The sequence below is a fragment of the Lissotriton helveticus genome, chromosome 10, assembly GCF_964261635.1.
Source record: "Lissotriton helveticus chromosome 10, aLisHel1.1, whole genome shotgun sequence".
In the NCBI taxonomy this organism is placed as follows: Eukaryota; Metazoa; Chordata; class Amphibia; order Caudata; family Salamandridae; genus Lissotriton; species Lissotriton helveticus.
The window spans coordinates 914636558-914663483 of record NC_136071.1 but is presented as its reverse complement, the minus strand read 5'-3'; positions in this window follow the sequence as shown (position 1 = coordinate 914663483).

Below are 26926 nucleotides of genomic sequence, written 5' to 3'. Positions count from 1 at the left end.
TTTACTATCCAGCAATTTACCTGAGTTATGTTGGATTTGGCGTTAGAATAGTAAATTATTATGGTTTACTGTCCAGCACTTTCCATGAGTTATGTTAGATTTGGAGTTAGAATAGTAAATTATTATGGTTTACTGTCCAGCACTTTCCCTGACTTATGTTGGATTTGGAGTTAGAATAGTACATTATTATGGTTTACAGTCCAGCACTTTCCCTCAGTATGTTAGATTTGGAGTTAGAATAGTAAATTATTATGGTTTACTGTCCAGCAATTTCCCTGAGTTATGTTGGATTTGGAGTTAGAATAGTAAAATATTATGGTTTACTCTCCAGCACTTTCCCTGAGTAATTTTGGATTTGGAGGTAGAATAGTAAATTATTATGGTTTAATGTCCAGCACTTTCCCTGAGTTATGTTGGATTTGGAGTTAGAATAGTAAATTATTATGGTTTACAGTCCAGCACTTTCCCTGAGTTATGTTATATAAGAAGTTAGAATATTAAAATATTATGGTTTACTGTCCACCACTTTCTGTGAGTTATGTTAGATTTGGAGTTAGTAATATTAAAAATAAATATAATTTTTTAAGTTATTTTTATTTTTTTAATATTTTCTAATGTATTTTAAGGTATTTAACATTATATTTAATAACATATGTATAAAAATGTTTTACACATTTTTTTAAAACATTTTTTATTTATATCACATGCTTGTAAAATTATAAAGTACCATAGTCATAATTTCTTGTACAATAAACAGTCTTGATTGTGTTAGTTCTGTTTGTAGATGGAAACATTTATACATTTAAAGAAAATAACATTTGTATTTAGTGATGTATAACATTGCAGAAAATGTAATATATACATTGTACATTTTTATTTTTTTATTAATTAGCATATTACATTTTATTTTATTTTAATAAAATGTAATATGTTATTAATTTACAAATATTTTGCATTTACAAAAGTATATAGATTAAATTGTTAACATTTGTCTATTATAAGAAAATGAAGAGTTAATTTTATAAACATATTTTTAATATACATTAGTAATGTATATTTTACAATATTCATATGTTTATTTTAAACATTTAAAAAATCATAACAATTTTTATGCAAAAATGTGAATATGTTTTGTGTTGTTTGTATTCATTTTTATGGGGATTAAGTCCTATTTTTGTTTTAATCATGCTGCCATTTTGTTTTCTTTAGTTCACTTTTTTGACTATCTACATCGTTGTTTGGGTCATTTGTGAAGATGGAATCTCGCGGTTGGGAGCTGCTTCGTGTTTGTTAATGTAAGTTTAATTTTAATTACTTTAACCTTACTTTTAATGAATTATTTAGTTAGTAGTAGTGCATATGTGTTGCTGTGTGTATTATTTACCTGTTTAGGTACAATGCACGTGTTATTTAAGATCGTTAGGTATAGCGTACTTTGTTTACTATCTAATATGAATGTAATGTTAATGTTTTGCATTTAAGTATTACTGTATGTATTTTAATACCTTTTATATGTGGTTTAATCTGTTTGTGGTGTTATTATTTGTTGTGGGTGGGTTATGTATGTTCTTTATTTACAGGTGCCGGTTTTGGTGAACGGATGGAATTGCTCTCGTTTTTTTTTTAGAAAAGAAACTAAAATGTTGTTACTAGTGTATTTTACTAGTTTATATACATTTCCTTTTTTGGGGGGATTTTGGTGCGTTTTTTATCGTGAATATTTTTCGGGTTTTTATGGTTCCGTTCTCGAGAGGATTGCTACGTTGGAATATTTTTATACAGTTGTATTTTTTCATTTTTTGGGGTTTGTTTTCACTATGTGGATTGTTTTTTGCTTGGATTGGTTTTTAAAGCATCTATTTCAGAAAGATTTTACAGCTACAGAACAGTAAGTAATTAATTAATAATTTTTTGGGGTGGGTTATTCTTATTGGTTAGTTTCTATTTTAATTAGTTATATTATGTCTTGTGATATTATTTTGAAATTTATATTACATGACATAATTTAACTAATATTAAAAAAATGGTCTGTGTTATATATGTTTTTATGCTTTGCTATTTGTATGTTTTTTTAAAGGATGGATTTTGCTATTAGATCTATGTATTCTAGACCTTGGATACTTGGGTCCATTCTTGTTTTTTGTTGGAGGTATTCGTACATATTTATTGTTTGTTTGCTTAGTTTTGGTCCTATTTTTGTTAGAGATTGTTCTATTCTTAGTTCTTGGTAGCTTTGTTCTTTTTTGATGCATTGGATTAGTTTGTGAAGTGTTGGTTGTGCTCTTCCTATTGTGGCTTGGAAGGCATTATGCCATCCTTCTACCGCGTTGTTTGTTTTGGCTTTTTGTGATATAGTGCTAGCGTAGACATTCCACCAGTGAATTTGGAATTTAGGTTGTCTGCGGTGACCTGAACGATGTAATCTTCCTACCCAGGTGTCTTCAAAATAGTCTAAGAAGGGAGTTAATTTTGTTTCATTACTGCGGTAGAAAGGACTGTCAATTAATAAATTGTAGTAATTTGCGACTTCTGTTGTTGGGACGTATGCTAGTGCTATTCATTTTTTGATATGGTTAGCAAAGTTGCTGTTTGTAGAGTATTCTATACTTAAGGTAGATTTTTGTAAGTGTCTCCATATACTTTGATTGTAGTGATAATAACACCTTTGTATTGCAGTGTGTGGGTATATTTTTAGTATAGCTTGTATCATAGCTATTTCAAAGTCTACTATGATTCTTTGTGGATAGTAATTATCGGTTAAATCTTTGATTGTTGTTAAGATTTCTATGTAGGTTGCATTAGTTTTATTTGGCAGCAATGTATAAATTAAGGGGATATTAGTTTCCTGATATTCACCGTGGATGGTATAAAGTTGATAAAAAGGTTTTGGACACACTTTAAAAGTTCCGTCCATCATCCATGTTTCACAATTTTTTTGTTTTTGCAAGTTGTTATTTGTTGCAAAAGTAGAATTCTTCTATCGTGGCTTTGGTTATCATACATCAAGAATGTGTCTTCTTTATGGGTAACAGTATATTCAGGATATATTTTAATTTCTTGAAAAGTTTGAGGTGGAGGTGGAGTTGGATCAGATGCTCTTTTAGTTTTAGCTATTAATCTTTTCAAGTTGGGGATTGAGGGTAACTGTCCTGTTACGTGTTCTGGGACTTTGGTCAATACATTTTTCAAAATTGTAGTGCTTGTTTGTTGGGAGCCTGTACTTGCTTCTCTAAGTGTTTCTAATGCTTCCCTTACTTCTACTTCGGTCACATTGGGTGGGTGGTTATGCTCTCGTACATTTATAACATTGTTATCTACAGTTGTAGCTCTACCATAGCATGCAGGTGAATAGTATTTGCTACATTTCCAATGTGTTTTGTTATCTTTGACTTTTTCTTGGGTGTGGGTATAACCCACGTAGCTGAGCATCATTTTTCCTTTTTGAGATTTTATACAAGTAGCTCCTTCTACCATTTCTAGGGTAGATCTGTGAAAACATATATATGTGTTTTTAGTAAATATGTAATACATTTATTTTAATGTGTAGGTTTAATTAGTAAATGTAAAAATATATTTACAATGTGTTTTTTTCTGTTTTTCTGATTTTTTTTTCTTTTTTTTTGAGTTTCACTGTTGTAATTCCTGTAGTTGTGGTAGAGAACAGTATTAATTAATAATATTGTTTGATACTTAGTTGTTTCTCTTTTGTTATCATTTATTTAAACTGTGAGTATACTTAGTTAATTTTGTAGAAGCTGTTGTTTGCGTAGATGTAGCTTGGTAGATGAAGTTTGGTGAAGCTGAAAAATAAAGTATTTGTATTAGTTGTGTATTATATTTGTATTTATTTTTAGCTCAGACAATGTAATTTATGTTAAAACTTTACTTTGCTATATCTTGATTTATTCGTTACATTTCCATGTAGGCATTGGTAAGGCAGCTAAATTTGTAGTACATTTATTCATTGTGGCTGTTGTTGGTTTGTATTTGTTGTTTAAATAAAAAAAGAGCACATTTCTTTAGTTTAGGGAGTTAAGCTAAGTTTCTTGAGGCTTTAATAGTATATAAAATGGGAGTTTACTTACTTGTGTTGTAGTATAATCTGTTGTAGTAGTTGTTCTAGGTGAGTATTCTTTTCTCTTCAGCAAAGTAGCCCTTTTTCTTCGAGTTTCTTACAAAAATGGTAAATTTAGTTAATTATGTAATTGTTTTTATAGTAGTTAGTTAAGTATTTCTGCATTTTGATTGGTTTGGCGATATTTATTTTAAATCCATTGGTTGAGCACTTTAATTTGAATTTGGTATCCGTTATTTTTAAAATGAGCTAGTTTTATTTGTTGTTTAGTAGTAGTATATAAGTAAAGATGTATTTTATGTGTTTTATATTTATGGTTTATATATGTAAAAATGTTTATATATGTCATGTGTTTTTTACAAATGTATGAATTGAGTATATTAGAATTATTAAGTATGTTTATATTGTTTAGTGTCTTTATAAATTATTTATACATATTTCAAGTATATAGTATATTTATAAATGTTTATTAAGTATTTATTTAAAAGAAAAATAAAATTAAATAGGTATTTTTTAGAGAGGATTGTGTATTTAATGTTAAATAAAAATGTCGATATTTTTTGTATTTGTAAATATGCAGTATGTAAGTCGATAATACTGGTGTCGATATTTTTGTATTTTTCATAATAATTAAAGTATTTTCGATAATTTAGTAGTCGATATTTTAGTATTCGATACAATTAAAGACGATAATTTTTTAGTCGATAATAAATTATCGATATTCGTGTAATTCCTTGTTTAAGTATATGTTGACGATATTTTTGTTAACGATATTATTGGGCTGATATTTTTGTAGGTCGGTGTTTTTGTAATCGATATTTGATCAGGGATCCCTTGTAAGTCACTTAGGGAAGTACTGGTATAATTATTCCAAAGGGAAATTCACCCAAATCAGGAAATGAAGGAGCATTTAATTTTTTAAAAGTAGCCAATCCAAAGCAGGTGGTTTGTGAAATAGTGTCATTCAGAAACACCATAAGGTTTGGGATGAGCCATGCACGATGCAAAGCTTCAGTGCCTTGCACTTGCCAACTTTTAGAACCCCAAACAGATTTAAGATCAATAGTATCTTTCCACAGTTCATAGCCCCCAACAGCAAACTGGTCAATAAAGGACTTCGAATACAGTAATTTAGTGTGGGTAAGTCTAACCTTGGAAGAGGACTTCTCAGTCATCTTCAAATAAAACACATTAGGGCTTGTTTCATCAAAATCAGTAAAATAGAAAAACTTTTTCAAAATTGTTTTCGAGCTGCCTTCCACAGGTGCGGGACAGTGCTCCCACTGTGTGTAGTTAACCACATTTCTAAATGAACTTGTCTTATGCAGAAAGTGATTGCCAAAATGCTGGTAATAGTACAAATCACCATAATTCGCAGATTCCAAATATAAATCGTCAGCATCGAAAGCAGCATAGTGTTTCAAATCAGAAAATAAAGCCTCTACGGCTTTAACGTCCCAATCATCAGAGTGAATATTCTGTTTAACCACAGCCCCCATAGAAACACGGAGTACATTGGGAACATTAATAACCTCTGTGGGACCATGTATCTGGAACTTTACAGCATCCCATACAATCCCATCTAAAATGGGCCAAGCAGTCATATTCACAATTGTCTGGTCCCTCTACATGATGTGCGAAGAGGAGTGGGGAGACAAAGTTCCATCAATCATTCTAATTGAAGTTCTTTCTTGAACGTAGTGTCCATTGATAAAACAGGAAAAATACACCACAAATCCTATGGACATGAACAAAAAAACTGCAATAAGCACCAGCCAAATGTAAGTCCAAGGAGGAATTAAAAAATGTTGTTTAAACCAGGTAGAAAAAATCAAAACTTTTAAAGGGGACTTAGATGTGGAAGAGCCAGTGTCAAATGAAAAACGGGATTGATTAGCCACACGGGTCTCCAAATCAGGCATAGACAAGTCAGTGGGGTAAGTATATTCAGTGTCTTTAAGAGGATCACCAGCAGGTAGATTCAATAAAGGATTCGTAAGTGGACTCATTTCAACAACAACATCAGGCCCGATGGCAGGATCCGGGGCCAAAGCAGAGTGTTGCACCATTGCTGGACACGAAACCGCAGGCGTCATACTATAGAGTATCGGCCACCCTGTGTAGTTTTACATTGTCAATGGAAATGTACCCGTTCCCCTTTCACCCAGGAAGAGGAGGTAAAATGACTGTTCTTGTATCCTGCACATCAAGCACGGCAACTGGAGCTCGATAGAAAGGACCAAATTCGTTCTTGTTGTCGATCTTCTCTTGGACCAGTTCTCCAACTTGGGGTAGCCAGCTGACTACCGGAATCTGCAATGCAGCTTCAGACGTGGAGGGCAAGTGTTCCTTTGCAAGACTGTCTCTGGTCTTTTGTAGCTTCTGCAAAACATTAGAATGTTCATCTACGTCAAAGTATACGGCTCCCGCCGCCATGTCTAGACCATCAAGATCCAGAACAAACATCTTGATGCCAAAGGGCATTTCGTATGGGGTCCGCCTACCCAGAGACCTTCTAGGGAGATTATTTAGTGCACGTTGAACGCTATTGAGATGGGTTAGTCGGTCTCTGCCAGCACCTAAAACTTTCGCTTTCAAGGATTGCTTTAAGTCACGGTTCATCCGTTCCACAACACTATTACCCTCAAGCCGGTATGAAGACGAAAATTTGACCTGGACCCCCAATGAAGCCATGGCATCCTTGTACGCCTTAGAGGCGAACGCTGGACCCTGGTCTGAATGGAAGGTACACACGCAAAAAATTCCCACAAAGACACGCAAATCCCTTACGACAGTTCTAGAATCAGCACTCCTTTGAGGCCACACCCAGACAAAGCGCGTGCAAGAGTCAACTGCTACTAAGATGTACATATACGCAGTATCTGAGGAGAAAGTACAGCAGTGATCTAAATAAACACATGCAAGTGGTTTATTAGACATGTACAGCTGAGTTTGGGGCGGCCGTGCAGCAGAAGAAGGTTTAATTTGCTGACAAATGCCACATTGAAGGACAAAATCACATGTATGTTTGTACAAACCCCACCACCAATATGGTTGCTGGAGAAGAGATACAGTAGCTGACACGCCGGCATGCGCCGAAGCCATCCTGGTGTGGGCTGCTGTAATCAAAGCCTGTCCGCGTTGGGAATCAACCTGTCACCAACGTCGTTAATTCTCACATAAGGAACTTTATCAGGACTTAAATGATAAGAGTATTTAGAAGGGAACCCCTTAGGGTAATTACCTCCCTTCTCTGTTGCGGCAATAGCTGCCAAGATGTCATCATCAATCTTACTTTTGGAACGTGTAACCGCTGCCACTGCAAATGTTGCAACTGCTGTCTTCTCAGCCTCATCCGCGAGACCGTGAACTCCAACACGCTGATGACCTAGAGTATGAATTACAAAAATGAGTGGGAGTCGTTCTTTGAGCTCAGCCACTTGAACCCAGATCATTGTATGTTTTATTGTGCGACCCTTGGAGTCACGATAATCATTTTGATTCCAAAAGTGTAGATTGTCATTGTAAGACTGAACACAGTAGTAAGAGTCACTCACAATAAGAGTAGTCACACCGGGATTGGTGTACTCCAATGCAAGCATCAGAGCACAAAGTTCTGCCAACTGGGCGGTACAGTCCCCCAATGTCTGTGTATGCACGACATCTGACTTGAATTCACCATCCACCATAGTACCAACCACAATTGCAGAGGCCGAAGAATATGCATGCCTTGAACCCGTAGCTGCTTACGCGCTTCTGTCAGTGTAAATGATACACAGAAATCCTCGAGTGGGCGCATAGTCAGAGGAGCTGGATGAACAAATTCATACTGCAAGAACTCTTGAGTCTGCAAAGAGGAATCAAAAATGAATGTTACATCCGGGGATGTCAAGGATGTAGCCCATTGTATCCACTGAGGGTGCAAAGCTTTGGAAATCGGTACACTGGCTCTTGTCACTGCCTCCAAGGTAGGATACGGAGTAACAACCAAAATGTGTTTCCCCTGCGACAGTGCGCATTCCTTATGAATCGCCATTTGCACTGCTATTAAAACTTTTTCCACAGTGGAAAACCGCAACTCAGCCGAAGTGTACAAGTGTGACTTGTAAGCGATAGGGACTGTGTACCCCCTTTAAAAGTGAGGTATGTGAAACCCACCGCCCCTGGCACGCTTCTTATCACCAGGTTGGTGTGGTTATCACAAGTCAACAAGAATTTAGATACAAGAAGGTCAGCCTGCAAAGATTGCAAGATGGCTGAATGTTCTGGCAGCCAGCACGATTTGGAAAAAGTTGGTTGTATCAATGCATAAAGCAGCTTGATACGCTGGACATATTCCGGAATGTTGGTACGACCGAAATTCAAAAAGCCCAGTAAAGATTGTAGCTTTTTCAGTGTTGTCGGAGCTCGCAAAAGTGCGCATTTCTCCAAGAAGTGAGGAGCTAAACCTTGACCTTCATTGTTGAGCTTGTAGCCCAAAAACAACACTGAGTACTCTGCAAAGTGTGATTTAGCAAAGTTAAATTTATAGCCAAAGTCCGCAAAACGGCAAATTATGCTGTCAACACGGCACAGATGCGGCCATAATTCGTCGTCTGTGAGATAAATGTCATCCACATATGAACATGCATCTGCGTTGAGTCTCTCCAGGAGACAGACAATGCGGGCGGCAAAAACGCCTGGACTATTCTTGTAGCCCATAGCCAAATGAAGGAATTGGCGCTATTTGCCACCACTTGTAAAAGCCGTCCATTGACTACTAAGGGAGGACAGATTGTGGGGAAAGAAACCATTGGATATGTCAAGTGTGGTTTTGAACCTTTACACACCAGACTACCCACAAGAGCAGAACTGAAGTATTCTGCACCGCGCACATACGACAATGTGAGTTTAAGTGGTGGTAATCCAATACCAAACGGTACGAGCCATCTGGCTTGGTCCCAGTAAAAAGTGGGTTATTCATCGGAGACACAGATGTTTCAATTACACCTGGATATTCCAATTGTTCAAGGAGGCTTTTGCTTCACGTGGCATTGGGTATTGGGGTTGAGGCTGAGGCATCGTTCGCAAGGGAATCTCATGTCGAGGGGAAAGTTTATCCCATCCACGGTGAGTACGGTACAACGCCCGCGCAAGCGCCTTAGCCCAATCTTCTGCAAACTGCAGAGCCTGCTCCTTCTGCACTGTGTGAGCGAAAGCGGGGAGGATCACCTACCCTTGCGGAGCAGCTAGGACAAAGGGTGGGGGCCAGTCGACCTCCGCCAACAAAATATCAAAGGTAGTTGTTAGATTTACCCCCCAAAAAACTTTTATGGTACGTTCTTTGTCACCTTCAATTATTAGGACAATTTCATAAAGCCTGTCAGGAGAAGCCACTCTAGTGTCAGCTGTCTCAACCACAACGAAGTTGTCAGTCGCTGTCACCTTCAGTAGTGGACACAACGCCTCTCGAATGATGGTAATCTCCGCCGTGCTGTCCAGCAGCGTCAGTGCCCATATCAGATTCCGAGTATTGAGTTATAACGGGGTGTACCCTAAAAACTCATGGACCTGGGTTAATAAGTAAGTACAAGAAAAGTGGTCCGAGTTTGCACAATTATTCATAGATATTTCTGTATTACTTCGTACAAAAGTTCACCACATATACATATCATTATTCATTCATAAACAACGTGAACAACAAAGCTTGCAATATTCAAGATTTGATTGTATTTATTCTTACAATCGTGTAGGATATAGTTGCTGCATCATAAAATAAACTTTTACTCTTCATAATTAAATGTGTAATTTTTAAATCATTACAACGAGGGTGCTCTCAGTGAAGAAAGGAGGGGGTGTGGTAGGGTTTGTGAGGGACAAAATGTTTAAACTGATTGCGTTTTAATTGTAGTAGCTTGATGAATATTGCTCCTGACTGCATTCAGCCTGATGAATAACTACATCGCAGCCTCTTGAATGGGTTAATATTGCAGGAACATGTCAGATTCCGAAGCTGCATTCTCACTATCTGTAGCATATCTTGCTGTTACCGCAGAAACGTTCTTCTTCTGAAACTGGGGCCTTTGACACAGTGACTTGTCCTGCTTGCCTTTTCCGTCAGGCTTGCGAGGCTACTCACGGCTCTGTTGGGCACCTTGACCTCTGCCGCCGCCTCCTCCACTGGTGGTTGTTACCGAAGTTTCCTGCAAAGAGTGAGAAGAACGTTGTTCAGGAACCTGAAACCTATCAGGTGACTTAATAGTACTGCGGTCGCGCAACTCATATGTACGCTCGGCAGGGGCAGGTGTAGGTGAAGGAGGACAGGAACATATGTTTCTGTTGCTGTTTCCCCTGTTTTTTGTTCTTACTCCAATTTTGTTTCTGAACTTTTGGGCGGTCATCTTTATCAGATGACGCTTGTTGAGTTTGCTGCTGTTTTTCTTTCTTAGCAAAAGGCTTAACACCCAAACTATTATGGCCAACAGTCTTATAAGCCTCCGTAATAATTTTCGGTAACTGACAGGGTTTATCGGCATCGGGGACATCGTGCAAAGCATTAGAGACTTGGAAACTTACCGCATCCCCCTTGGCATTAGCAAGGACGAGATTGCGTACCATGTCAAAAGCTCCTACGAGTCGCATTCCCAACTCCACAGCCGCCTCTGGTCCGTGTGCATCCTGAACACGCTTGATCACAGAGGGCAGGACAGTCATTGACGGGGTGCCAAAGCACCTAGCAGAGACTGCTGCAAAAAAAAGTCTTTCTCCACAGGACTAGTATTCGGGAATACTGCTTCCAGTTGGTTGAATTTCTCGGCAAGCCAAAACGGCATCTCTTCCTTAGCCTGGGGATGCTTGCCCATGACCGCATTAACCATGACGGGACTAAGCTTCAGCCCACCCCCGTCAACTGGATGCGCCGCACCACCCGGGAGGTTGTGGGTAATGTAATGAACCAGACCCCTAATACCTGACACTTCAGAGGCATACAGGGGTCTTAGTTGCGGAGCTGTTAACGCACCCGCCTGAGGATGCGGGGTGTAAGCAGCTAAAACAGGCCAAGTAGCTCCTGCGATCGGCAGCGGCCCCTGTGTGACCGCTGTTATAATGTGTGGGAGGGCGCCATTAAAGTAAACAGCATGCTGCCAAGCAGAAATCGGAATTTCTACTGTCAGCAATTCTGCAGCACTTCTGTTCATTGCCATCAACGTGGAGATGCTGTGTAGTCTCGGTTTTTTATTTTAGTTCTTTAGTAGTTCTCCATTTGCATTATATTTGTAAATCACAAAATGTCCATGAAACCGTTCACCACATTTTGTCATTGCTTGCTACCCGAGTGCTTTGTTTTCATGGCTGATACCTTTAATCTAATTACACACCCTGCGGTGGAGGCAGAGAAATTGTGCAAACAACAGGAGACAGAATATGACAGTTCAGAACTGCCGACTAGGAAGCCAAGTTGGAGTCTCAGTGTTGGCCCAACACCTAAAGATTCTTGGCAAATAAATTAATCTCCCTGTGCCTAAAAAATGAATGTAACTGGTGCTAATGTAAAAGCGATCCAATAGCTTTGGGAGTTTGCACTACTTAAAACTGTGAAAAAAAACATGGGTGTAGGAGAAAACATGAAAGCAATTGAGCAGGAACTTGGCAGGTACACGGAGGAAAGACCAATAGAGGGCAGGCAGAGACAGCTTGCAAGGGAGGGAGCACAGAGGAGGAAGAAGCACAAGGGCGAGAAGAGAAACTATACTGACATCTATTAAGCATAGAACGTGTCAGACAAAAATTTGGCCTGTGTGCCCATTTAATTAGCTCCAAATTACCTTCTATTCTACTACTTCTGCCTTGAGACACCTTACTTGGCAGTTGAGTTTCTCCCAGTTAAGATCCTGTGAAAGGATAGCCGAAGTGCACGTGGACAGCTGCAACACCTAATTATACCCATGGGAAGTCCATTCGATCAAGTCTAACCTCAGACTGAAAAATTCTCAGTTCTTGGTACATCCTAGGAACCCCACTCGAGTGGAGTAAGTCTCCCACTTGGCAGAACTTTCTTTTTCCTTGTTTTGCATTCTTGCTACAGTGCTGCAAAGAAGGAAGGCACGTGTTCCTCTTGGTGTGTACAACACATCCAATGCACTCCCTGGATTGTTAGTAATGTGTGTTTCATTAAGGAGTTAGGACAGTTGGGGTGAGGAGGGCTGGAGAAGCTGCGTGGATAAACCTCAGAATTACTCCCATGAGATGTCGGTATGTGGCTACCACCCCTGACAGTGAAGGGTACAAGAGGCCATCAAACACATGGAGGGGGTGGGGCTGACCACACCACCACTATATGCTCCCAGAGTTAAGAGTGTCGCCCGACACCAACAATTGCTCGGATAAGGGCTGGAAAACATGAGTGCAGTTTCTGACATAGAGGGATAGCAAATCAGTGTCTCGCAGTTAGGAGAGGCAGTTTAGTTGGGTCGGAGTAGCTGGCTGTTGGGGAGGGGCAGCTGCAAGAAGCAGGATCTGCAAAGGCTTCTGTTTGATGGGTAGTCCTAGATATAAGTTTGAAAAGAATACCATGAATTTGCAATCAAAAGCTGTGTGGAAGGGCCAATAGTAGTGATGCACAATAGTAACTTAAGTGTGTGTCAGTTTCCCTCGCTGCTGTGCTTGCGGTTTGGTGTTTTCAGCGTGGCTGCTGGAAGAAAGCAAGGGACGGGTGCATCTGTCACTGGGAGAGTACCAGAGGGTGGGGGTAATGGCGGCCACAGAGCCACTGGGTGGGAAAAGAGCTGCTTTGGAGAAATAAGGCAGCGCAGCACTGCTAGCTGGCAATGATGATTATTTTTTTTTTGTTTAATAAATTTTTATTAGCATTTTAGAATACATACGTTACATATGTCATAAACAAGTGGAAAATAAAAATATTAAGAAGGATTACAAAACATATGCAATGAGCAAAAAAGAAAAACTAATAAGAAAATGGAGATAGATAGAAGGAAAAAGGAAAAAGATACACGTGGAATAGAAAAGAAGGAGAGGAGAGAGAAAGAAAAGAAAGAAAAGGGCAAAGATGGAAAGGGGGAAGAAAGAGAGAGGAGAGTAAGAATGAGTGGGAAAACTGAACGTACTTTAAGGAGGAGAGTTGGAGGAAAAATAGGAGGTAAAAGGGAGCCAAAGGAGGTCGGATTTAATTTTCAGGGAGACAGAAGAGGATGAGGCGATAGCAATCCTATGTTCATCGCAAACAAAATTCCACCAAGTGTGAACTGAGATTTTAGAGTTATCTTTCCAACATAATAAAATAACTTTAAATGCAAGAGAAATAAACAAGTCCAACAATCTCGCAGAAGGAGAGATAATATCAACGTCAGACGATAACGATCCCAAGAAAATATTCAGTAAAGATAACTGAGCAGAACAGGAAAATATTCGCATGCATAACTTCCAAACCTCTTTCCAAAATGATAAAACAGGGAGACATTCGTATAATAGGTGTTTAAGAGACCCAGTTTCCTTAGAACATGACCAACAAAGTAAAGAAGAAGTTGGGGAGAACTTATGAACAATGACAGGGGTGATAAGGACTCTGTGATATAAGAAAAGTGAAGATTGGGTAATACGAGCAGCAGGTGATACTTTAAACAATTTGCACCATATACGATCCCACAACAGAACAGAGAAAGAAATATCAAGGTCATTTTCCCAAGCAATCTCAACAATTGTTTTAGGACGATTTGTACCAGTGGACATTAACATTGCATAAACAAGGGCAGCTTTAGGTTGTTGATTGGAGAATAAGGGATAGAGGGGAGAGGTAGGAATAAAAGAGGGTAAAACATCAGGTATTGAAAGGGAAGCTAAGTGTGTTTGAATAGCAGATGTAATAATGGTATATTCATTAACATAAGATGTAGGCAGGTTATATAAAATTTGCAATTCTGGAAACAAAATGATAGAGGTATTATCAAAAGATTGATGAACAAATAAAACATTCTTTTCTTTCCAATGCTTAAAGTAAAATGATTTGCCTTTATATCGTAGAAATTTGTTATACCAAACAACAGATAATAAGAAACATTGTAAAGGGGATAGGTTGGAGGAGAAAACATTATGTAACACTGTTTGCGAGTATTTTAAAATAGGTAATTTGGTTAAAAAAGAGCAATTCGACATAAAAACAATATGTTGAAAGGAAAAATCTTTGAGAAGAGAGCGTTCAAGGAGAACCCAGGAAGGTATAGGAGTATCAGCAAAGTCATAGGCCAAAGAAAAGGATTGTTTAATCAAAAAAGCGGAGTGATAAGTTTTAAAGTTGGGAAAGCGAACTCCCCCCTCAGACTTAGGGCGAAGCAGCTTATTCAATGCTATTCGAGGATGTTTATCATTCCATAAAAATTTAGTACAGATAGTGTTTATGCGGGAGAAATATGAAATGGGAATTTTGAAGGGAAGCATAGATACGACATAGAGGACATGTGGGGCAATCATCATTTTAAAGTTGTCCAATCTACCCCACCAAGAAAGAAATAACGGGGACCAGATTTGAAGTAGGGAGGTAAGTTTCTTTATGAGAGAATCAAAAGTAAGTTTAAGGGTTTCTGTCAAGGAGGGCGCGAACCAAATACCAAGGTACTTTAATTTAGAGGGACACCATGCAAAATCAGTATTATTAAACATGTATTGATAACATAGCGAATTAAGTGGGAGGACTTCCGTTTTGGACAGATTCAGTTTATATCCCGATATAGAGGAATACAACCGGACCTCGTCCAAAAAAGGCGGAAGGGAGGATTCAGGGTTAGACATGTATACCAGCACATCATCCGCGTATGCAGACACTTTAGTTTCAGTAGAATACAAATTAAAACCAGCGATGTTAGGATTAGAACGAATTCTTTTCGAGACATAGAATAAATAATAGGGGAGAGAGGGGACAGCCTTGACGAGTGCCTCTAGCTAAGGAGAAGTACTTGGAAAATTGGTTGTTAACAAAAATACTGGCACGAGGAGAGGAATAAAGGAGTTTGACCATTGAAATAAAAGAGGGACAAAAACACAACCAGTGTAGGGTACGAAACAAAAACTGCCAGTTGATACGGTCAAAAGCTTTTTCAGCATCTAAGGAGAGTGCTGCTAAAGGGACTTTAAGATGCTTGCTGGGGGTAATGACATTGGAGAACATACGGGCATTGTCCGCAGCAAGTCTACCCTTCACAAAACCCACCTGGTTCGTGTTGATTAAACGGGGAATAAGGGAATCAAGGCGTGAAGCAAGAATTTTAGCAAACATTTTGCAATCATAATTAATTAGGGATATAGGGCGGTAATTTTTACATTGGGTATGATCTTTATCAGGTTTGGGAATTATGATAATTAGTGCATCCAAAAAGGAGCCAGAAGCCTTTGCGTTTGAAATAAAGGAATTAAAGAGTTGAAGGAGTTTAGGAGCAAAAAAGGAATGAAACGAGGAGTAAAATTCTACAGGTAGGCCATCCGGGCCAGGAGCCTTAAATCGTTTGAGTGAATTAATGGCTCGAGTCACCTCCTGTAGAGTAATTGCTTCTTCCAGGAGAGCAAAATCATCTGGTAAGGATGGGGGAGGCGGAAGGCCTTCAAAAAAGGATGATAAATTAACAACTGTGGGGTGAGTATCATCAGTGTATAAGGAGTGATAATAGGAATGGAAAACCTCCGTGATGTCCTCATCTGCCGAAACCAATTTATTTAGAGAATCATTAAAAATTGGGCCTACGTTTTTACGTTCAGATTTAATTTTCAAATAGTTTGCCAACCTTTTTCCCGCCTTCTTTTGGCAACCATGGAATTTGGATTTAATTTTAAGGAGAGTGTTACATGCCTCATTAGTAATAATTTTATTAAGTTCTGTTTTGGCCAAAATTAAATCTTGAAGGGAGGAGGAGGATTTAGAGGAGAAATACAGGTGTTCAAGGTTTTTGATTTTCCGAAGTTGGTTGTCATAATGTTGCCTATTAAGTTTCTTTTTCTTAGCAACATATGATATGGTAAATGCACGGTAAGCAGCTTTAAAAGCGTCCCAATTATTTGGAATGGAAGTATCAGAGGGGTTATTAAAGGAAAAGAATTCATTGATAAATTCCGTACTTTCTTTCAAAAAAACAGAATCAGATAAAAGAAAGGTATTAAATTTCCAACGACTAAATTTAGAGGAAATAAGGGAAAGATCAAGTGTAGTATACACAGGAGCATGGTCAGAAATAAATATGGAACTTATTGTAGATTTTTGAATGGAGGGGAGTAAAGATATACTAACCATTATGTAATCGATGCTGGAACGGGTGTGATGAACATTAGAAAAAAAAGTATATTCCAACACATCAGGGTTACACAATTTCCATGAATCATACAAAGGACGTGAGGCAATGGCAGATTGGAAGCTCTTATGGGATTTGTCGGGTTGAAATTTACTGGAGGATAATCTATCAGAGGAAGGATCTAACCATTGGTTAAAATCACCTGCAATAACAAAATCGGGGCAGTCAATGGAAGAGATCAGGGTTTTAATAGCATTCGAAAATTTAGGGTCAGGACGTACCGGACCATAAATATTTAATAGAACCAGTGTCTTATTATGGATAATAACCTTAGCCATTGCCCAACGTCCTTCATCATCATGTTGAGAGGATATAATGTGTACATTCAAAGCTTTGTGAAATAAAATAGCAACCCCCCCTTTTTTAAGAATAGCAGGAGAAAATACAACCTGACCTACCCATTGTCTCTTTAACTTGAGTGACTCAACATCAGAACAATGCGTTTCTTGAAGAAAAACGACTTGAGAACCAAGTTTGGATAGATGTGACAATACCTTTTGACGCTTGACAGGGTGACCAAGACCTCGCACATTCCATGAGACAAAATTACACACCATTATGGAAAGGGATGATGGACGACACGAGGAGAGAACGCACGGCAAGGGAATGACTACAAAGAAGGAAACAACAAAGACATAAAATACGTAAGAAGAGAGTTCTCAAATGACTCATAACAAAAAATACAAATCTGGAATACACCATGAAGAAAAACAATCGAGAAAAAGATTGCAAAGGGAGAGAAAAATGTAGAGCAAAGGAGAATAGGAAAAAATCCATTAAGAAGAGAAAAGAAGAAGAAAGAAGGATAAGAAAAAAGGTTCAAAGGGAGAGAAGAGAACGAAGAAAAGAAAGAAAAGAGTAAACAGATCAAGGCAAATAAGCCTGATCAGCGAAGCAACGAACAACAAAAACATCAGGGGCAAAGATACACCAGGCAGGTGAGAAATCCCCACGAGCTACCGAGAAAAAGGACATAAAAAAGACAAAAACAAAAATATAGAGAAAATTGTAAGAGCAAAAATAAATAGGAGGATATGAGTAAAAGACGAAAGAGACGGATCAAAGAGAGGCGGATGAGAGAAGAAGATAACCACAGTGAGAAGGAGGAAAGCTACATGGAAGAATATTATGAGAAGTAACAATAAGTAAGATTAAGCAACAGTGTCCATCGTTGAAGGAGAGATGCTCTGTAGATAGGCATGAAGTTGTTGAGGATCATCAAATAATCGGGTCCGACCATTATGAGTAATCTTGCAAAAGCACGGATGAAGGATGCCATATTGAATGTTGAGTTGTCGCATAAGAGGCCGGAGATTCAAGAATTCTTTCCGTCGGGCATTTGACGCAGTCGAGAGATCCTTTGGGATGAAGATGTTGTGACCAGACAACTGGAGACGGCGTTTAATCCTGGCAGCTTTTAAAACAGTCATTAACTCCGTGAATTCTAGAAAGAGCATGATAATGCCACGAGGTTTGTTAGAGTTAGAGTTAATACGGCCAAGGCGGTGGGCCCTTTGAATGTTAAGGGGGTGTGACGTAGGTTGGAGATCCAAAAGTTCCTGTAAGAATTTTTGTAGAAAAGACACCATGTCAGGCCCTTCCACATTTTCTGGAATACCATAAACGCGTAGGTTCTTTCTGCGATTACGATTTTCCAAATCCTCCGTGTGCAACTTGAGTTTGTGGATTTCCTGTTCTAAGAGAGGAATTTTAGTCGAGATATCCTGAATGTCACTGACCCTTTGCTCCAAAATTTAAGACTTTTCCCTCCATAAGGACCCAGCGATCTTCAATCTGTTTGAGCCGATCATTAGTAGCAATCATGAACGGTTGGAGGCCGCGAACCTCTTCAAGGATGGAGTCTAGAACAGGGTTTGAAGAGGACTTAATGGGGGAAGGCGTATCATTCTTGGGCCGTTTAGGTTTGGTACCAGTTTGGGATAATTTGGAGTCATTCGCCATTGTACTAATGTGAGCAGGACGCAAAAGATAAAGTAAGACACTGCACTGGAGGTAGCAAGGAGGAATAGTAGCAGTTACATGAAATTGATGGGAAAAGATGAAAACGCAGCACGCATGAAAAAACGGCACTGAACTGAGAGGAAACACGACAGCAAAGTGTCGCGTTAGTGCTTGAAAAATAGAAAAGCCATCTTCATGCGAAGCATTAATAAAGAGCAGAACATGTAGGGTATGGAGCATTAGGGTCAAGACTGCAATTGGAACACACTGTGGCAGATGTAGCAAAATAGAAATACACAGTCAATCCAAATTCGGCATTGCTAAAATGGCGGCACCTCTTCCTGTCAGAGCAGATAGATTTAGTCATGAAAAACGGTGAAAGGGCAGAAGATGGCGAAACACCAGCAAGAAAACGCCATAGTAATAGTGTAGCTTGACAGTGTGGTTAGGTATTTGCCAAACAAGCAGCCAGGGAGTCGGAGCGGTGAAGAAAATACCGACACGGGCTCAGCGGTCAAAATGGCGGCCGCCCGCGTCGCAGTGAGAGGTTAAAATTACCGCTCGGTAAAGAAGACTCCAGAAGGAACGAAAACCTCGTTCGACGGCAACATCAGGTTCACGAAGCCTTCCGCCGACTCTGCGATCGTCTCAGTCGTCCAGGAAAAGTGAAAGAGCACTCTCACGACATCCGCAGAGAATGTCCGTCGCGGAGCTCACGGAGAAGCCGTCCACACCAGCCGGCGCGCAAGCCACACTCCCCGCCAATGATGATTATAACAAGCATTTACAAGGCAATAGGTCTCGCAATGACATTGTTTTGAGCTATTGGCTTTGAAAATGTTATCGTTTTTTTTCCCTTCTTGAAGCATTAATCAAGTAATGGTGTTGTAAATGACAATGTCTTTTACCCTCTGTTGACCCCTGCATACAGACATACATAGAAACCGCACTACAAACGAGCACACATGCTTGCACACGCTGAGAAACACACGAACCCCGTGAGACAGACACACTAATACATAGAGGCACACGGGTGCACCAAAGCACGTGATCACACATACAGTCACACTGAAGCTTTGGGTCTGAATAGCCCCGTTCAAACCTAGCAAAAGCCTGACATTCTGTTTGACTGCCATTTGATCTTGTAAAATAAGGTTGAAGATGAAATAAAGATACAACAAAATATTAGGCAAAGACAACGTACTGGCACACTTTTTGTACATTTGGATGTAAACCTCATGTTCTCAAGACACCAAATCATAACACTCTGGTGGGGAGCACAATCCTGATCACCATTTACTGCAACCAAAAGTCACTGGGCTCCAGAAAGAGTAATTAATTCAAGGGGTGTAAGGATAAGGAAGGAGGCCAAAATATTAAGGGATCTGACAAAGCAGGGATTTCTAAGACTAAAATAAAGAACACTTTTGTCATTTAAATCAAGAACACATGAGGGTCTTAACCGCCTTGGGCTGCTCTCCTTTATCCTTTTAGATAGTGTCCTTCCTTCAAGGAGTAACTATCCTGTACTTGTGTGTGCTTATAGAGGAAAGGATATATGTAAATGATAATAAGGGATAGGAAAGAGAGGGGGAGAGTGAGAGAGAAAGAGAAAGAGGGAGAGTGTGAGAGAGAGAAAGGGAGAGAGAAATACCGAGGGAGAAAAAGAAAAATAGTGAGGCAGAAAGAGAAAGAAGGAAAAAGAAAGAGAGAAAGAAAGAAAGAAAGAAAGAAAGAAAGAAAGAAAAAAAGAAAGAAAGAAAGAGAGAAAGAGAGAAAGAAAGAAAGAAAGAAAGAAAGAAAGAAAGAAAGAAAGAAAGAAAGAAAGAAAGAAAGAAAGAAAAAAAGAAGCAACAGGGAAGAAAGAAAGAAAGAAAGAAAGAGAGAAAGAAAGAAAGAAAGAAAGAAAGAAAGAAAGAAAGAAAGAAAGAAAGAAAGAAAGAACGAAAGAAAGAAAGAAAGAAAGAAAGAAAGAAAGAAAGAAAGATAAGAGGGGGGAGAAACAAAAAACAGAAAAGAAAGTAAGAAAGAAAGAAAGAAGGAAAGAAAGACCACAAGAGAGTGACGTAGAGAAAATACAAGAGGGGAATTTTTAGGCTAGAGCGAGAGAAAGAGTGTGAGAGAATCAAGTCAAAAGAATTTTAAAAAACGCTCCAAGTAGATTGCGGACCCAAAGGTGTGAGAAAGAAAAGGAGAGCGTGTGACGACAACAGAGGAAAAACAGTGAGAAGTACAAAAGAAAATAAGAACTAGAGTGTAAGGTAGTGTTTGATAGACCATGAGGCAGTGCAGACGAGTGAGCTCACATAAGTACTAGACATTCCGATATTCAGAGACAGGGTATAAGAGAAAGAACCTCAGTGTGAGGGGAGGGGGTTGAAGGCAAGAGGGAGAGAATATTAGCAGAGAACATGCGAAGAAGGGTAAAAGGGAAAAAGTAGTAGTGGATAAGGTGCATAACTTATGCACCAGAGAGAGAGCAGGACTGCCCCCACCCTGTCCACATGTAACATCACATGTTCAATGGGTTTCAGGCCTCAGAGGCGTCTAACTAAACCGCCTGCCTCCAGTCTGACCTCGGGAAGTACTTCCTGTCTCACCTTCACAATCTAGCTTTCACCAGGAGCACAAGAGACATAGCCGGTGAAAGCTAGATAGTGAAGGTGTGAGTGTATGCAAGGGAGTGGGATAACCTATCACACTGATAAATGAAAGGTGTCATGAAAAAACCGAGATATAGTATTTGTGAGAATATGAACAAGTGAGAGTGAGCATGTACACATACATTCTCACCTCACTGAATCCCACAGGAAGGTTTGCTAAGAGTGTTCTATGCCCATTCAGTCTTTGGCCTCTCTGCGGAGACTGCAGACACAACTGTCGTTTGACTTAGTGCCGCCCACAGACAGCTTAAAGGAGGAAACACTCTCTGCTTCGATTGTGAAATAAGATGGCCGCATGCACGCATCCGGGATTACTGTGTACACACGGATCAAAGACATAAGCTCCCGTGTTTCGCGCCTTAGCCCAACATCCCCTATGTTTGCCTGCTCGCCCTACACATCTTGCCTCGCCTCGGGTGTTTTGCAGCCTCCTCTCATGCAGTTTTCCCCCTGCATGCAGACCCTAAACAATTAGCCCACCTCCAGCCCTTCACCATAAAACAAAGACGGCATAAAATAACAAAAACCTCAGAAAGTTAAAAACATGTACTGAGTACAATACTTTCACTTGTAGAGTACCGTCACTTCTCAGAAGAAAGTGAGCCCAAGTACAACGAAGTCAAAATACCTCCACCTTGCCCTGGAACAATACAGATACATTGCAACCTCACTGAATCCCACAGGAAGGTTTGCTAATAGTGTTCTATGCCCACTCAGTCTTTGGCCTCTCTGCGGAGACTGCAGACACAACTGTCGTTTGACTTAGTGCCGCCCAGAGACAGCTTAAAGGTGGAAACGCTTTCTGCTTTGACACAGCAACACAGGTTTTCACGAGGGTCCTGAGCAGTCATGTATTAAGTTGACCACGAGGCCCAGCTCTCCCGCTACAGACATGGTAAGACCTTTCTTTTCAGCTTTTACAAAGGGCTACCACGCCCCCGCTCTTCTTTCTCCCCTCCATAGAGCCAGAACCCCTGCCGGAATCTCATGGGGCAATTACATCTAATCGGTATTGTGAGAACATCTTTTTGACTATTTTTCTCACCCATTATGTGTTTTAACACACACAGTAGCGCATATACCGGTAATCACCACTCTGTATTGCCACGACGTTTTCACCTTCTCGCTATTTTCCCGTTTTAATCACGGACACGACGGCTAATACTTTTTGATGTGATTTCGGTGACCAGGCTTAAATATTCAAATCTGTGTGTTTGTTAGCCATATTTGTGTTTGTATGTACAGGAATGTTTAGAGAAGGAACCCTCTTCTCACAAATAAGGAACCTTAGCATGTGCAACACATTTTTCGATCTACACACAATATTGAGCATAGATCACACTTTTCACATACAGTTCTAGGTCCTGAAGAAAGTCAGTTAACACTAAGGTCTGGCTGAAACACGTAGACCACCCACTGGATGCAGGAGTACCCTAATACTATTCCACCTACATCCATTGCCTTGCTTTTACTACTACCAGAGGCCCAAACATTAAAGATAATCCCTTTGGATAATGGGACCACTGGACAGTTTTGGAGTTCTGGACTTTTTGGTTCCGTCCAGAGGTGTCAGGGAAAACACCCGAAGACCCCGGAGTTCAACCTGTCTCGGTGCACAAACAAACAGAAACACGGGCTTCTCGATGGTGGCGTCAAAGACCAAAGGTTTATTACTGCAGGGACACAGAAGTCACAGAAACTGCACACGGGCAGTGTCTAGGAGCCTGTTCAATTTGTACAAAGAGGGTTGTTCCTTATATACTAAATATTCTGCTCGGGGCAAATTCTTTACATGTTACCACAGTTCTAAACATTCGTGTCTTAAACAATACATATTTGGCGTTGCACAGGAATCGTCAACAGTATCTGATGTCAAAACATTACGAATGAGGGGTTCCCACTAGTCCATCATAATCCCATGTCAATTCTTCATTCAAGACCCGGACCGCCTCATCGTAAATTTCGTTACCTCCCCCTAATAAAGGCCCAGAAGGAAAGGAGCAGAGCCAGGTGTGGAAGATAGAAAGACAGGATAAGAGATGTTTGTGGGTCGTAAATGGGCACGGTTACCAGCTTCGGCCGCCTAATCATGATCAGGCCAACGGACACAAGAACCAGTATAGCAGGACTGGCCTCAGGCTGGGGAGGCAGCTCTTGCCGAGTCATGCTGCCACAGCGTTGCTGGCCTAAGGTGCACGTGTCACTCGCAAGGTGAATCGCCGGTTAAAGCCTACGTGTCCTTAAATGAAAAGAGGTCATTGCGTGTCCATTGACTATGTGAGGGCAAGGAATACAAAATGGCTTCCGTGTCTAAGATGGATGCCATGGGTAGAACAGAAATGTGTTTGTAACAGGAGTGCTCTTGCTCGTAGCATAGCGAAAACACCAGGATATACTAAATGGATCATTTGCGGTTCACTGATACCAAAATTATGTATTTACGACAATGTTACAAACACGAGCAAAATCGTCACGGAACCTCAGACCCTCCTTTTGCCCTTACATAGGCAATTACTCAGTCTATATCAGAGTCAGAGTCTAATTCTATGCTCATTAGGTTAGTGACATGTTGTTGTATCATCATCCTGTCTCGTGCCTTTTCTCCTAATGCAGGTGGTTTTCTGAAACAGGTTGCAACACAGAGACTACACAGAGCGGGACCACATTGGATAATAAGACAGCACGAGAACAGAAATACTAGGATGACACCAATGACCATCAGAACCTTCCATCCCCACGCTGATACCAGAGTCCAAAACCACTCCATGAAGGACCAGTTTCCCTTATCTACGTGTATAGAGTCGGAAATCTTGTGTAGCTTAGAGATTGCTTCATAGACTGTTGGAGCATTATTTGGAATAAAGACACAGCAGCTCGATTGGATCATTCTGCATACCCCACCTCGATCTGCAAGTATTACGTCTAGAACCATACGGTTCTGCAACGTCATGAGACGATCCGCCTGAAGCTCAGCTGTTAAGTTACTAAGGGCACCAGCAGTTTCTGTAATAGTAGATTCAACTACCCGTGTTAGTTGACGTAGATTTCTACTATTGGCCATAGGCCCCCAAAACGGAAGGAAACCTTTGAAAAAGTCTCCAGCTTCTTGACCAGCGGTATCTTCCTTGCTGAAGACACCTCTTGCTACTCTGGTCTTGTGATAATCTGAAGAAGCAGTGTATGTCGGAGGTAACAATCGAGCAATATAACATGAACCTGAAAAGTCAGCAGGCAGCCATGTATATGCTCTGTCCTGACAGATGAAGTAGGTACCCCTAGCAGTCAGGAAGGCAGGGGAGGAGTTAGACGGAAATACGTAAGTCTCAACGCACTCACTCCTCCCTAGCTGAGCTCTCAGATTTCTCCCATTTCCTTGCAAACAGACCTGACCTCGGTGAGGCACGAACCAAACTGAAGTGGAGCTTTTACGCTTGCTTTCTCCCAAACTAAGGCGATACTCTGTAGAGTTCCAACTCAAATACACCCGTAATTCATCTCTAGGGTAAGATGGAGTATTATTGACGTCTTTAATCATGTCAATAACTCCCTGGACTAAAGCTTTGTTGGCTGAGTTGTATTTAGTGGACCGTGGTGGACGCGGAGGATAGGTCTCAAGGGCATATGAAAAAATGGTCTGAAAGGCCTGAAATGATCCATTGTAGCTAAAAGGCAAGACTAGATAGGGAATGCCTTTATCCATAGTGTGAGGTATCAGGCCACACACCCAGCAGTCTGTAGTATTAACTACCAGTTGGTGTTGATGCAAGAGCTGTACAAATGTATTGTTAATAAATTCTGAGCGTCGAGCTTGTTCGTGTTCAGGAAATGAGTGAAAAGAATGCATAGAAGAAACCGTAGAAGTAGTAGGATCAAGGGGAGGTACTGTAGTTACTGGCATAAAAATCAAATGTACACCAAAGACGATTCCACCCACCAACGTTATCAAAACAATTAAAAATGTAACTGCACATTGCATTAGAAAGCATTTGCTGTGAAGTATTCTGTACAGTCTATTTCTGCGAACATAAATTACATTTTCTCGTTGCAGCTCAGGAAGCTCCATCTTCTACAATCCGCTCGTGACCACTGATGATGCGTACGTAGATGAAAATGCCTCTATCAGCCCTGGGAGTTCCCAGAACTAACAGAAAGATCGACCTTGTGTCTGACCCCCGCAGATTCAACTAGGCACACAGCCACGACCCTACGGCTACCCAGACGGCAAGGCAATTTTAAAACAAAAAGAAACAATACAAAGTATTAGCAAACTTCCTGGCTGGAGGCAATGTATAGAAAATTCAAATCTGAAAATAGGCAGTTTCCTGCTTTATTTGTCCATATTGCGAGAACGTAAGTTGTATCTCAGTTTTGCAGGAGCTGTCTGATCTGGAAACAATGTATTTTCAGCCGACGTTGCAATGTTCACGTTTTCAGATGGCAAATGTTCTTTTGGTGCAGATGGCAAATGTTCAGGGTTCAAAAGAGCAGTTTCAGGAGGAGAGTCAGAATTTGGTGAATCCGTGATCAGTTCTGCATCGCTGAAAGGTATGAACCTGGGGATTTGTTCCGTTTCAGAGGCACCGATTCCTTTCTTTACCCAGTTGTCGTAAGGAAGTGGCAGAGGCACACGTTTGACGTGTGTCGTATGGATCCAGTTCTTCCTTCCGGCCACACGAATAGCAGTTCTCGTTGCTAGTAGGACTTGGAAAGGGCCAATGAATCTGGGCTGAAGATTTTTCGTTCTTGCAAAATTTCTAATGACCACCTGATCACCCGGTTTCAGCTGATGGCCTGGACTCTCCGGTGGCTTTGGCAATGCATCGAAAACCTGTTGGTGAATAAGACTCAATTTAGCAGTCAAGTCGAAAAGGTAATCAATTAACATTGGGTATTCCAGCTGCTTGAATTCTTTTGGTCTAGGTACCCCCTAAACATTTGCAGGACGACCAAAAACTATTTCATAAGGACTAAGCCCTACTCTAGAATGTACAGTTGCTCTTGTTGATAGCAAAGCCAAAGGCAATGCGTCTGGCCAGGACAAACCCGTGGATGCTTGTATCTTAGCAAGTTTCAGTTTAAGGGTGCCATTGTAACCCTCGACTAAACCCGCGGACTGGGGATGATTCGCACTATGAAACTTCTGTCTAATCCCTAGACCGGCACACACACTCTGCATAACTTTCCCTACGAACTCACTTCCGTTATCTGACCATACAATCCGTGGCATTCCGTATCTGGGGAAGTATTCTTTAAGAAGAATTTTGGCAGTGGATAAGGCAGTATTGTCCTTTAGCGGGTATGCTTCGATCCATCTGGAGAAAGCACAAACTACCACTAGGACGTACTTTAGATTATTACAACGATCCATGTGAATGAAGTCTAGCTGGATCACTTCAAAGGGGCAGGAAGGAGGAGCGAAGTGACCTGCAGGTGTGGGGATTCCCTTGCCAGGATTATGCATCAAGCATACCATACAATTTCTCACCACTCTCTCTGCACACTTACTAATCCCATCATTCTTCCAGACCGGAGCCAACATCTTACAAATCCCTTTTGAGCTGATGTGCGCTGTTCCATGTGCCATTGTCACTACTGCAAGCACATACGCATCAGGCAACATCCAACGCTGTTGTTCCGACAAGTCAATCCAACACCCACTCGAGTCCAATTTACCCGTGCTCTCTCTCCATACAAGTTTTTCCTCCTCAGTCGCCTCTTTCTGAATTTCTTTCACGCTTTCTACTGTGTCTTCACACATTCCAGACTCAGAAATCCATCTTGCAGACGTTGCAACATACATTCTACTCATCATATTTCTAGCTGTCTGTTTTGCAGTCTCATCGGCAAAAGCATTCCCACGACCAACATCATCCGTGATTGCTTTATGAGCACTGCAT